This window comes from Scyliorhinus canicula, chromosome 11, assembly GCF_902713615.1.
Source record: "Scyliorhinus canicula chromosome 11, sScyCan1.1, whole genome shotgun sequence".
NCBI lineage: Eukaryota > Metazoa > Chordata > Chondrichthyes > Carcharhiniformes > Scyliorhinidae > Scyliorhinus > Scyliorhinus canicula.
The window spans coordinates 50575390-50588746 of record NC_052156.1 but is presented as its reverse complement, the minus strand read 5'-3'; the positions used below and the strand labels follow the sequence as shown (position 1 = coordinate 50588746).

At 45.1% G+C, this 13357-nt stretch overlaps 1 protein-coding gene across 3 annotated transcripts in view; it reads left to right on the top strand.

Annotated features, from left to right (window-relative positions):
- Positions 1 to 13357, top strand: part of adamts9 (ADAM metallopeptidase with thrombospondin type 1 motif, 9) — a 404749-nt gene that overhangs the window by 314276 nt on the left and 77116 nt on the right. The window lies entirely within an intron of this gene.

Below are 13357 nucleotides of genomic sequence, written 5' to 3'. Positions count from 1 at the left end.
CTCCCAGGTGCAGCCGGAGAATCTCGGACCCCGGGAAAATCCAGTGAATTAATATGTAAATGAGAATATTGGCTCATTTAAATATGCATATCTGGATCTCGCCCAGTGTGAGCATAGAGTCATAGAATTTACAGTGCAGAAGGAGGCCATTCGGCCCATCGAGTCTGCACCGGCTCTTGGAAACAGCACCCTACCTAAGCCCACACCCCCACCCTATCCCCGTAATCCTGTAACCCCACCTAACCTTTTTGGTCACTAAGGGCAATTTAGCATGACCAATCCACTTAACCCTGCATGTCTTTGGACTTTGGAGGAAACCGGAGCACCCGGAGGAAAGCCACGCAGACACGGGGAGAACATGCAGACTCCGCACAGATCGTGACCCAAGCCGGGAATCGAACCTGGGACACTTGAGCTGTGAGGCAACTGTGCTAACCACTGTACTACAGTGCCCCCCAATGATCAGAACGTCGGTGGCCGATCCTGCACTCAAATGCACCTTCCACACTCTTTGCCCCCCCCCCCCCCCCCCCAGGGTCTCTTGGTGATTTATAAATCTCCATCTTGAACAAGGTCAGTTAAGGAACATCCACGGCTCCCCAGCCTTGGGAATCACAAAGATTCACAACGCTACGGCTGAAGAGAGAGATTTTGCATCGCAGCTCAAAATGGCCACCCTCCACTGCCCAACTTCCGCACTCCCACCCAGCCCCAGGGTCCAGAATCACCGGGTTACGTGCTCTCAGTGTCTCCCCTTGAGGAACTTTCCAGTAACAGCATTCCCCACAACACATTGGAGCAAGAAACACACCAAGGTTCCTGAGGCAAGATTGCGACATCTCACGAGACTCCCTAAAATCTCACGAGAGATTTTGAGTGTTGCGAATCTCACGAGAGGCTTCTCACGAGACTCAATGGCTTTCTCCTGACACCAAGTCGGGCGCAACAAGGCCATTGAATCGCACCCTATACTTCTAGTCTATAGATGCTGTTCTATCATTTCTTTTGTATAAATTCTACTTTCCTCCCATTGCTTTTAAACTGACTCGTCCTTGGTTCCCAGGTTTTGTTCTGTCTCCCTTTTTGTACATTAAAACATTAACAGTCGCTCAATCGTCTGACATTATCTCCTCTCCTATGAAACGTTTAAATAAAACAAGTGCCTCTGCCGACTCCTGCCTATTTTCCTTGTGTATGTGTGGGAGAATGATCTATGGACCTGGGGATTATTCCTCTTTTAGTTTGGCTGCTTTGTTTTTCCTATCCATTCCAATTTTATTAAAGTTCATCCTATTCAAATTACTTTATTTATTCTCTGGATGTGAGTGACACCAGCATGACCACATTTATTATCCATCACTTGTTTCGTTGAGAAGTCACTGTTGGACTTTTTTGAACCTCACTTGTGAGGATATTATTTTCACAATGCTGTTAGGTGGGAGTTCCAGAATATCAGTCCAATGATGAAAAAATGTTTCAAGTCAGAATTGTGTGTAACTTGGAAGGGAACATGGAGGTTTTGGTGTCCCAATGACATTACATCTCTTGCTGGTCTTGATGCTGGAGAGGGAACTGTTGATAAATAGCCTTGGTGTGTTGTCCAGTACACATTGTAGGCCATACATACTGTTGCCACAGTGTATCAATGATAGATGGATTGGTCCTTCTGACAGTATGGTTTGTTCTTCAAGTGTACCTTCTTAACGTCTGAACTCCTGGAACATCCTCATCTTCTGCCGCACTAGTTGATACCTGAAAATGCCTCATCCATTTATTCTGTGCATTAGCGAACTCTTCCATGCCTAACTAATGCCAGGCATGACCTGGAGTTCACTACTCAATTTCCTGTAAATACCTCTGGGTAGTTTTACACAAGTATTTCATCACTGGCCTTTAAATGCAAATATCTGTGATTCTTGCTCATTTGCATGAGCCAATGTTAACAGCTGCAATGCTTGGAGGAGCATGAACATGAATGAATCAGCTAACTAACAATATTTTACCACTAAATTCGTTTTTGAAAAATTAGTTATTTGCTATCACAAAGAAATGTGTCTTGTGCTTATAGATTGTACTCAATTTTCTTCTGCTTACTCATTTGGATTAAGGGGCTGTAGGCCCCTTATGCACCCCACTGACTGCACATCAATTACTCTAGATTAGTTCTACACAGCTTTTATCTAAACTGAATTTCTTTCATCATTCAAAGTTGTACAAAATAGAGTTCAGCGGCACAGCATGCTCATTAATGAGAGTTCCTCATTGGTGATTTACTTTACATACTATGCAGACATTTGTTCCCACTTTGAAGAACACAGATCTATTTAAACACACAAGAATTTGATAAATTATATCATGGTATATTGAAAATAAGTACATTTTTACCTCATAAGCCCGTAACAATACTACATTGAACCGTATTACTCACAAAGTAAGAAACGGTCCTATTACATTTAAAAAGAAACCTAATAATACATTCAGTATGACTTACATCTTTTGTATCACATATCTTTATTATTAACATTAGAGCCAAGATAGCGCTGTGTAAGTAAAATAAAATATTATTCCAGAACCTTTGCAAGGCCCAATGTCTAAAAATTTTACAATCCTTAAAATAAAAGCAAAAGAGAAAGCAGCTTTCACTATACATTATTGTGACAGATGGATGAAAATACATTTTAATCCAGATGAATAAAGAGTTAGAAATTGTGGATTCTGTTTCAATCTGTGTGCAAGAGTTTTGATTAATTTGTTACAGGTGCTACAAGTTACATGCAGATGTAATTGCTTGTTTAATGAAGAGCTTATTGCTGATGACACCATTTAGAATATTTGAACTCAGAGCTCAAACACAGTAGGGGTAGCAAGAGGCCTACAGATTAAGAGAAATTGGTTCCTTGGGCCCCTTGTACATACTCTGGGTGAGATGTTGGCAATGTTTTTATCACCATAGACAACTTGGCCCTTGAGCCACCTGCTTTGCAGGAAGCAGTCCTCAGATAATATTCTGGAGGAAGGGTGGTATTGGTTGGCACAGACAATTGGGGGGGGGGGATCGGTTGTGACTCGCATGGGGGCAGAAGTGTAATCCTACTCTTCATAGCTCCAGTAGTTTCAAACACCTATGTTTGGTTGGTGATCATTCAAGGATCTCAATGTGCTGGATTTTCACGGAGTCAGTGAGTCTCCACGGATCTTTAAAAATGATGAGCAGGACACAATTCCATGATTCCCAGTGCACCCAATTCAGCGCAGATTAAGGATGTGAGCTGGTGCAAGTCTCGGGCTCACACTCTTAACTGAATCATAAGGGAACCAATAGGGCAGGTTTTCTTGAGTTTGACAAACCGATCTAAGTAAAAAAGAATAAAATACTTCACACACACATGCATACAAACGCACACACACATACATTTTAAAAAATAAATTTAGAGTACCCAATTAATTTTTTTTCAATTAAACGGCAATTTAGTGTGGCCAATCCACCTACCCTGCACATCTTTGGGTTGTGGGGTCGAAACCCACGCAAACACGGGGAGAATCCCATGCAAACTCCATACGGACAGTTACCCGGAGCCGGGATCGAACCTGGGGCCTCGGCACCATGAGGCAGCAGGGCTAACCCACTGCGCCACCGTGCTGCCCTCACACACACACACACACACACATGAACACAGGCACACACAAAGTTCATGCAAATACAAATACACGTTACAAAGTGGGGAGGGATAGGTTGGTCAAATGAGAGCCCATTAAAAGTGTATACAGTCTGTAGTTTGAGAATTCAGATGACCTCAAGCTGCATTTGATGGCCTCACTGCAGGTTTTCCAATGTCGGGGAAGGCTCACCATTGGTAACCAGCGGGATCTTCCGGCCCTGCCGAACCCAATGGCCATTGCATAGCTCATCTGTCCCGGCACCAGGGAACCGGGGTGGGGTTTGTCTTTGTCAGGACCAGAAGATTCTGGTGGCAGGAAGGGCTGGAAAATACCGTTCTTTTGTCTGCGTATTCCAAGGTGACTTGATTAGTTCATTTCAGGAAGCTAATTTAGCCAGGTCCCATTGTCAAAGTGATTAGTCTTAATCGCAATCTTACAGTTGAATACCTCTGGTGATTGCCATAGGTGCCTTACTAATGAGAATATGTGATCTTTGCACTCGCCTGAAGTCATTGCCATTGAAGTGCTTTTCAAAGAGATTCCACTCAAATGAATTGGAATATATAGTAATAAACCTGGGGATAGCCATCTTGGGCTGTGAGTTAAACCATTTAGTCTCTGTGGGTGGAATATTCCACTTCCCTAGCAGCAGGAACCATGGTGAACAAGGGCACTAAATTTGGCATGACAGAAAAAGTCAGTTTCCTGCTGGTGGGAAATTAGTTTGGAATTTTATTCTCCGAACTATGATGCCGAGTTAATGGTGGGTCTAGTGTCCTGCTGATGCATGTCGGGAACCATATTTGCATTAATTTGCATATCTTTAATACTAATTAAAAAGCCAACTTGCCAAAATTATGCTCCTCCCCAAATTAAATACCCCACTAGCGAGAATTTAGACCAGTCTATTTACCGACTATATGTAAGTAGCGTGCACCTGGCGAGCTTTACTTCATCAATGACTTTGAGGTCCGTCAATGTCTTTGTCTCCTTGGGGACCTCATATATCCTCATTCAAATGCTATTAGCAAACACATGGTTGGGATGGGGGGTGAGATGGTAGGGTCGAAGGATGAAGAAAAGGCTGGATATGGGAGGTAGGTTTATAAGAGAGTGGGGAATGTCCAGAGAAAAGTGGGGGTAATGACTGGGAAGTGTGCGAAGAGTGTCAAAGGAAGGTGAGAGGGGACTATCCAGGGAAGAGTCTTAGATGGTGAGATCAGTAGTGTTGACGGTGAGGTCCTCTGAATTCAGGGTACTGTTTATGGGCAGGAACAGTCACAGTCAGAGAGGGGGTGTCGGTTGCAGTGGGGTTGCAGGTCCAGGGTGAGAGTCTGGTGGGTGAAGGTCTCATTGGGTGGGTCACTCATGGAGACAATTCAGGTGGCCTGGATAACAAGACAGGGCAGGGTCAGTGTGTGAATGGGGACAGTAATGGGTATAGGCTCTGACGGGAGGAAAGGCATGTGGGGGTGGATTGTGATAGTATCCAAGGTTACAGGGGGAGGTTCAAGGGTGACAGACGAAAGAGGAATGGTGATATTGGTTGGGTCTATGCTAATCGGTGGGAGCTGGAGGGTGACAGGGTCGGTGCAACAAGTTTCAAAAGTGAGGTGCATCATTTTTCCAAGCTGACCTTGACCACATAGTTATTCAGTGAGATCCCTCAAGGTGGGAGGAAAATCTCTTTGGGGCAACTGGAGTTCAAGGTCAGCACATGTTGTCGACTATAGGGACACCCTAATAATTGTGAGGCAGATGGATGTCAGAAATGCTCAGTTGTGTTCTCCTCTCTATGGTGAAACATATTTTGTAATAGGTTTGTTCCTAACTAATGGGTCTCCTAACAGCGAGATTGCAACAAGGTTTGGGGCTGCTGTTCATTCTGTGCCATTTGCAATTAGAGGCAGCGAGGGAAGGAGGTGAAATGCTTGCAGGGGGGATGGCTGGTGGAGGGCAGCGAACTTGTGACTCCAAACCTCCATGCGTCTGGGTGAATGGCCATGCCGACAATTTCTCTGCTGCCAAGCCAATGGTCTTTCTATAGAGTCTCAAGAGTAGTTGAGACAAACAGAAAAGTGGCTGCGTTAGACTTCTTGCACATGGCTCTCATCACCCTGGTCAAAGAATGGTACCTCCATTTGTATTAATGTATGAAAGGGAGGAACAACCATCTCTGGCCTCCAGGATGTCCTATACCTGGAAGAGGTGATGTGGGGATGCCATGTCTATACCCAAGGCCAGGTGAAGGGCTTAGCACTGGCCTGATGGCTTTGAGATGGATAGAAACCTGTAAACAATCTGCTGACTAAATGTATCACTTCAATTCCTTCAAACACCCACAGAGGCATCGATGATGCAGGCTGCAGGCAACTCTGCCTGAGTAATGGCCCTGATCCAGATGAGGAGAAGAAGGGCCCATCGCCGGTTGGCTCAGAGCAAGGGGGAACAAGGGCTTGAGTAGCAAGAAGCAGCAGGGCCTCTCGAAAGTCAAGATACTGGCGACCATAGACCACTGCAATGGAAGCATTGGCTGGACCATGAGCGTTTCACCGGTGGTGCTCTTATCTAGAGATGAGCAAAACGCAATGCCGGAGGTGCCCTATCATGTTCCAGGAAGTTGTTACTCACCTGCCAGCTTCTCCAGTATGAGCTTCAACTGCAAGGACTCTGTAATAGTGTGGGGCTCCTTGCCTGCAGAGTGTATGTGTTTCCAGGTGCCCTTTAAATATGGTACCAGGCCATTTGACCCCATAAAGTAACTATGGGGCAGGCTTCCTGCTCCACGCAACCCCTTCCTGACTGCCCTGCCATGAGATTCATTGAGTTTCTGAATGGATGCACAATTCATGAGTTGAAAAGTGGAAGGTCATGTGTGTTTGCGTATCCCGCCGCCCTGCAGGAATCAAACCAAAGTTATCACCTGCCACCTGACCTAGGGTGTGATTTAAGAACATAAGAACATAAGAACTAGGAGCCATCTGGCCCCTTGTGCCTGCTCCGCCATTCAATGAGATCATGGCTGATCTTTTGTGGACTCAGCTCCACTTTCCGGCCCGAACACCATAACCCTTAATCCCTTTTTTCTTCAAAAAACTATCTATCTTTACCTTAAAAACATTTAATGAAGGAGCCTCAACTGCTTCACTGGACAAGGAATTCCATAGATTCACAACCCTTTGGGTGAAGAAGTTCCTCCTAAACTCAGTCCTAAATCTACTTCCCCTTATTTTGAGGCTATGCCCCCTAGTTCTGCTTTCACCCGCTAGTGGAAACAACCTGCCCACATCTATCCTATCTATTCCCTTCATAATTTTAAATGTTTCTATAAGATCCCCCATATCCTTCTAAATTCCAACGAGTACAGTTCCAGTCTACTCAACCTCTCCTTGTAATCCAACCCCTTCAGCTCTGGGATTAACCTCATGAATCTCCTCTGCACATCCTCCAGTGACAGTACGTCCTTTCACAAGTAAGGAGACCAAAACTGAACACAATACTCCAGGTGTGGCCTCACTAACACCTTATACAATTGCAGCATAACCTCCCTAGTCTTAAACTCCATCCCTCTAGCAATGAAGGACAAAATTCCATTTGCCTTCTTAACCACCTGTAAACGAACTTTCTGTGACTCATGCACTAGCACACCCAGGTCTCTCTGCACAGCAGCATGCTTTAATATTTTATTGTTTAAATAATAATCCCGTTTGCTGTTATTCCAACCAAAATGGATAACCTCATATTTGTCAACATTGTATTCCATTTGCCAGACCCTAGCCCATTCATTTAACCTATCCAAATCCCTCTGCAGACTTCCAGTATCCTCTGCACTTTTCGCTTTACCACTCATCTTAGTGTCATCTGCAAACTTGGACACATTGCCCTTGGTCCCCAACTCTAAATCATCTATGTAGATTGTGAACAATTGTGGGCCCAACACTGATCCCTGAGGGACACCACTAGCTACTGATTGCCAACCAGAGAAGCACCCATTAATCCCCACTCTTTGCTTTCTATTAATTAACCAATCCTCTATCCATGCTACTACTTTACCCTTAATGCCATGCATCTTTATCTTATGCAGCAGCCTTTTGTGTGGCACCTTGTCAAAAGCTTTCTGGAAATCAAGATATACCACATCCATTGGCTCCCCGTTATCTACTGCACTGGTAATGTCCTCAAAAAATTCCACTAAATTAGTTAGGCATGACCTGCCCTTTATGAACCCATGCTGCGTCTGCCCAATGGGACAATTTCTATCCAGATGCCTCGCTATTTCTTCCTTGATGATAGATTCCAGCATCTTCCCTACTACCGACGTTAAGCTCACTGGCCTATAATTTCCTGCTCTCTGCCTACCTCCTTTTTTAAACAGTGGTGTCACGTTTGCTAATTTCCAATCCACCGGGACCACCCCAGAGTCTAGTGAATTTTGGTAAATCATCAGTAGTGCATCTGCAATTTCCCTAGCCATCTCTTTTAGCACTCTGGGATGCATTCCATCAGGGCCAGGAGACTTGTCTACCTTTAGCCCCATTAGCTTGCCCATCACTACCTCCTTAGTGATAACAATCCTCTCAAGGTCATCACCTGTCATATCCTCATTTCTATCAGTCACTGGCATGTTATTTGTGTCTTCCACTGTGAAGACCGACCCAAAAAACCTGTTCAGTTCCTCAGCCATTTCCTCATCTCCCGTTATTAAAACTCCCTTCTCATCCTCTAAAGGACCAATATTTACCTTAGCCACTCTTTTTTGCTTTATATATTTGTAAAAACTTTTGCTGTCTTTTTTTATATTCTGAGCAAGTTTACTCTCATACTCTATCTTACTCTTCTTTATAGCTTTTTTAGTAGCTTTCTGTTGCCCCTTAAAGATTTCCCAGTCCTCTAATCTCCCAGCAATCTTTGCCACTTTATATGCTCTTTCCTTCAATTTGATACTCTCCCTTATTTCCTTAGATATCCACAGTCGATTTTCCCTCTTTCTACCGTCCTTCCTTTTTGTGGGTATAAACCTTTGCTGAGCACTGTGAAAAATCGCTTGGAAGGTTCTCCACTGTTCCACCATAAAGTCTTTGCTCCCAGTCTACCTTAGCTAGTTCTTCTCTCATCCCATTGTAATCTCCTTTGTTTAAACACAAAACACTAGTATTTGATTTTACCTTCTCACCCTCCATCTGTATTTGAAATTCCACCATATTGTGATCGCTCCTTCCGAGAGGATCCCTAACTATGAGATCATGAATCAATCCTGTCTCATTACACAGGACAAGATCTAGGACCGCTTGTTCCCTCGTAGGTTCCATTACATACTGTTCTAGGAAACTATCGCGGATACATTCTATAAACTCCTCCTCAAGGTTGCCTTGACCGACCTGGTTAAACCAATTGACATGTAGATTAAAATCCCCCATGATAACTGCTGTACCATTTCTACATGCATCAGTTATCTCTTTCTTTATTGCCTGCCCCACCATAATATTACTATTTGGTGGCCGATAGACTACTCCTATCAGTGACTTTTCGCCTTACTATTCCTGATTTCCACCCAAATGGACTCAACCTTTTATCCTCCATAGCACCGATATCATCCCTAACTATTGCCTGGATGTCATCCTTAAATAACAGAGCTACACCACCTCCCTTACCATCCACTCTGTCCTTCCGAATAGTTTGATACCCTCGGATATTTAACTCCCAGTCGTGACCATCCTTTAACCATGTTTCAGTAATGGCCACTAAATCATAGTCATTCACGATGATTTGCGCCATCAACTCATTTACTTTATTCCGAATACTACGAGCATTCAGGTAAAGTACACTTATGTTGGTTTTTTTTACCTGTTTTGAATCTTAACATCTCCAGTATCCTTTTAGTATTACTGGGCCGATTCACTGAGCTCCCCTCAGTCACTGTACCTTGTACTGTCGCCCTTTTTGATTTTTGACTAGGTCTTCTCTATCTTGCACTTTCCCACTTACTTCCTTTTGCTTCTGTCCCTGTTTTACTACCTTCCAATTTCCTGCATCGGTTCCCATCCCCCTGCCACATTAGTTTAAACCCTCCCCAACAGCTCTAGCAAACACCCCCCCAAGGACATCGGTTCCAGTCCTGCCCAGGTGCAGACCGTCCGGTTTGTACTGGTCCCACCTCCCCCAGAACCGGTCCCAAAGCCCCAGGAATTTGAATCCCTCCCTCTTGCACCATCTCTCGAGCCATGCATTCATCCTATCTATCCTGACATTCCTACTCTTACTAGCTCGTGGCACTGGTAGCAATCCTGAGATTACTACCTTTGAGGTCCTACTTTTTAGTTTAACTCCTAAATCCCTGAATTCAGCTTGTAGGACCTCATCCTGTTTTTTACCTATATCATTGGTGCCTATGTGCACCACGACAGCTGGCTGTTCACCCCCCCCCCCCCCCCCCAGAATGTCCTGCAGCCACTCCGAGACATCCTTGACCCTTGCACCAGGGAGGCAACATACCATCCTGGAGTCTCGATTGCGTCCACAGAACCGCCTGTCTATTCCCCTTACGATCGAGTCCCCTATCACTATAGCTCTGCCATTTTTCTTCCTGCCCTGCTGTGCAGCAGAGCCAGCCACGGTGCCATGAACCTGGCTGCTGCTGCCTTCTCCTGGTGAGCCATCTCCCTCAACAGTATCCAAAGCGGTATATCTTTTTGCAGGGAGATGACCGCAGGGGACACCTGCACTGCCTTCCTACTCTTGCTCTTTCTTTTGGTCACCCATTTTCTATCTCCCTCATTAACTTTCACCTGCGGTGTGACCAACTCGCTAAACATGCTATCCACGACCTCCTCAGCATCGCGGATGCTCCAAAGTGAGTCCATCCGCAGCTCCAGAGCCGTCAAGCGGTCTAACAGGAGGTGCAACTGAACACACATCTTGCACGTGAAAGAACCAGGGACAGTGGACGTGTCCCTGAGCTCCCACATCGCACACGAAGAGCATGACACGGGTCTAGGATCTCCTGCCATGTCTTAAACCTTAGGTAAACTTATACAACTACGATTTCAATATAAAAATAAATAAATTAGACAATGAAAGAAAAACTACTTACCAGTCACTTACCAGAGTTAAAAAGCACCTCCGAAAAAGCACCTTCTCTCACTCTGCACCGAATTACCTCACTGCACCAAATTACCAAGTTGCAATTCCCACTCTGGATGTGCTTCACTCTGGCTGTGTCTCTTTGACCTGCGCAAGCTTCTTACCTGATATTCCCTAGAGGAGGTGGAAGGGTGGGGGGCACTGCAAGTGTAGTGTCTCGGGTTTAGCAACCGCCCGACTTGTTACAGGCACTCACCTTCCCGACAAGCCCCTGCTCCCGCCGGAAATCCGGAGGCCGCTCCCGCTGGAAGGTAAGCAAATTTAAAGGCACTCACTCACCTTCCTGACAGGCCCCTGCTCCTGCCAAAAATCCGGAGGCTGCTCCCTCTGGAAGGTAAGCAAATTTAAAGGCACTCACTCATCTTCCTGACAGGCCCCTGCTCCCGCTTCCCAACGACCGTGATTGGGTTTTTTTTTGGTTAGAGGAGGGGGTAGGGAGGGAAACACTGAGGAAATGTTTCGGGTTTAACTGTCACTTGACAACAGCCCCTCCACAAACCACCTTCAAATTAGGCTGACCGCACTGCACGTATGCAAATCTCCCCGGAACAGCCAATCAGTAGCTCTGCTCTGCTGCCCTCTGCTGGATAACATGCAAAAAACAGTGTTCCATTTTGGGCGTTTATTGAACGACGCTGCTTTCAAATGGACACTTGTTTTTTCTGGCCTCGGTCGGGAACGCCCGCTGAGGTTGCATTTACCTCGCAAGCTCAGCTTGTCGGTGCAGGAAGTGATTTCCCACCCCCTCTGACACCCCATTGTAGCCTCTGGATCCCCCCCCCCACTGCCCCAACTGACCTCTGAGGGGGTCCTTGAGTCCCCCTCACCCCACCTGTTAAGGACAGGGCACCCCCGGGCCTTATCCCTAGCATGGGCAACCTGGCACCAGGGCACCTTGGCACTGCCAGCTTGGCACCCTGGCAGTGCCCTGTCAGCCTAGACTAGCAGTGCCAAGATGCCCGGGTGGCACCGGGAGTGCCAGGGTACCACACTGTTCAGAGCCCTACCACACAGGGGCCTCCGCTGGCGTAGGAGACCACCCCAGGTACCGTTACGCCTGGTCTACGTTTGTGTGGACCAGTGCTAAATGGTGTCACGGTGTGGTCTCCCAGGCCCGGGCGTTCATTCCTGGGCCCCGGGAGAACTGGGTGCCAACATATTTAAGTGAGCCAAATGGCTCACTTATATTTGTAAATCTAGTTCTAGTTCAGCGAGGGTGAGATCCAGATCACGACATCTTGAGATATCTTGTTCGATCTCGCGAGGTGTTCCGAGAGTCACAAATCTTGCAAAAGGCCTCTCAGGAGTTGTAATGGCCTCATTGATCCTATAGTAACATTAGCAGGTGTGGAAAGGCTTTTTTAAAAAAGTCTAAATGGGTCGGCTGCCTAAATAAATGGGCCCCATTCTTTTGGCAGTGGGACCAAAGCTTGCACAGACTGGATACAGATGTTCCAACTGTTTTGCACTCATTTTATATTCAAGTGGATAACAATTTTAACCCAGTATCTGCTACTTGGTTCTGAAAACATTAAGCAAACTATTTTTTGCTTTCATAACATTTGAGGTAAATATCCAAAATACACTAATTGGTCATTAAATTGGTTCCTGCCTTTCCTGGGCACAAACAGGGAAAAATGTGCTGTTTATATGCCAATGGAAGTCTACTCAAGAACTCCTGAAATTGGAGCACGGATCTTATGTTAGTAAATGCACCTCCTGCAGCTTGCCAATGCTAAGGGATCAAATTAATGTGGCCTACTTCGCTTACAGTGGCCCTCAGGTAATTACTGCAGAGGTTTGAGGTTGGCAGTATTCCTCAAATATTCAGTAGAACTAGGAGGACCGTTCCTGTTAATTTTAGTATCACATCAAGTTAAAAAAAAAGTTTTAGTTCTCTTTTTGGTGGAAAACTAAAGACTTGTTGAACTGACCCTCTGAACTTCCCAACAAAACATTTACAGTTCAGATGCTTTTTATCATGTATCCAATAGCATTTTAACTTGGCTGGATTTTGTTATTTTTTCTTATTTTTTTAATGTTCTGTTCAGTAATACAATCCCTAGCATTTTATTTTAATCAGTTTTACAGAATTTTCAATGGTTTCTAAGAAACAAAGTTCACGAAAGACTGTTTTGCATTATCCTTACTTTTGTACTTTGTTTCCTAAAAGATTGGCCTTCAGTATATTTAATATTCTGTTTAAATATTTAAGTCAGAGATGCTTACATACCATATGCCATGGGGCTGGTTTAGCACAATGGGCTAAACAGCTGGCTTGTAATGCAGAACAAGGCCAGCAGCGCAAGTTTAATTCCCGTACCGGCCTCCCTGAACAGGCGCCAGAATGTGGCGACTAGGGGCCTTTCACAGTAACTACATTGAAGCCTACTTGTGACAATAAGCTATTATTATTGTTAATATTATTATATAGTATTTACCGCATAGAAACAGGCCCTTTGGTCCAACCATGCAAGCGGTTATACTACACACAAAGGTCCTCCTACCCTTCTTCATCCAGCTCCATCAACATATCCTTTGGATCCTTTTTCCTTCA